Consider the following 1,251-nt stretch of genomic DNA (forward strand, 5'->3'; position numbering starts at 1 on the left):
TATGTGTGTGTTGTGGTCTGTGGTGTGGTGTGTGAATGTGTGTATATACATGTGTGTTGTGAGTGTGTGTATGTGGTGTGGTGTGTATGGTGTGATGTGTGTTAGTGTGTGTGTTACTGTGTGTAAGTGTGTGTGGTGTGTGGTATGTGAGTGTGTGTGAGTGTTGTGTGATTTGGTATGTGTGTGGTGTGACTGTGTGTGTGTGTACATATGTGTTGTGAATGTGTATACGCTTTCCTGTATGCAGATCTCATGCTGTTCACTTGAAGGTCAGATCTATCTTTCGGGAGTTGGTTCTCTAGTACCGTCTCTCAGGTCATCAGCCTGGAGCAATGATACTTAGGCTCTGAGCCCCCTCACTGGCCCTGCAGAAGTTCTTATGAGAACTAATATTTAAGACTGTAAGATTATTGTATCTTTTTGAGCATCATTTGTATGTGATGAGCTGTTTCCCTGTGGTGACTTTCAGGGTTCTCTTAGGTTTTGGCCTTCAGTAGGTTGTTTGGAATGCTTCTTCACATGCATCCTTTGGAGTTCACCCCACACAGAAGATGTGTGTGTGCACGAACTCACCATATCTGAGAAGTCTGAGAGATATCTGATTATTTTTCAGACAGTTTCTTTCCCTCCCGCTGTCTTTTCCTTGTGTGGTTCATATGATGTGTCCCAGGTACCCTAGGCTCTGCTCACCTTTCTTTAATACTATTTCTTTCTGTTTGTGGTCTTAATAACTTCCGCCTGATAGAACGTGCACTCGATTCTCTCAAGTGGTTTATTACTATTGTTATTATTACTATTATTATTATTAATTATCACAGTGTTTTCTACTCTCAGACTTTCTTCTTGGCTTAGTGTTAGGTGTCCTAACTATTGACATTTCTATTTTATTCATTCACTAACTCCCCAACTTTCTCTTTTTTCCTTTAGTGTCTTAATTTTGCTTAGTGTTTGCTTTGCTGCATTTGGGGACAACCACGTATCTCATGCTGGAACTTGTTGTGTGTCCTAGACTGGTAATGACCTCATGACCCTCTCACCTCTACTCAGTGTGCTCTGATTCTAGGATTGTCCCACCATCCTAGGCCAAATAAGTTGTTCAAAAATCCTTGTCTAGCATATCTGCCATTATGTCTCTTTCAGGGACAGTTTCTATTCTTTAACTTTTTATCTTTGCATGGCCATACATTCCTGTTTCTCTGTGCATTTTCAAGGCATGTGATAGCTCTAGAACCTGGATTCTTCTTCTTCTTC

Source organism: Grammomys surdaster, unplaced genomic scaffold (assembly GCF_004785775.1).
Source record: "Grammomys surdaster isolate TR1022 unplaced genomic scaffold, NIH_TR_1.0 165, whole genome shotgun sequence".
In the NCBI taxonomy this organism is placed as follows: domain Eukaryota; kingdom Metazoa; phylum Chordata; class Mammalia; order Rodentia; family Muridae; genus Grammomys; species Grammomys surdaster.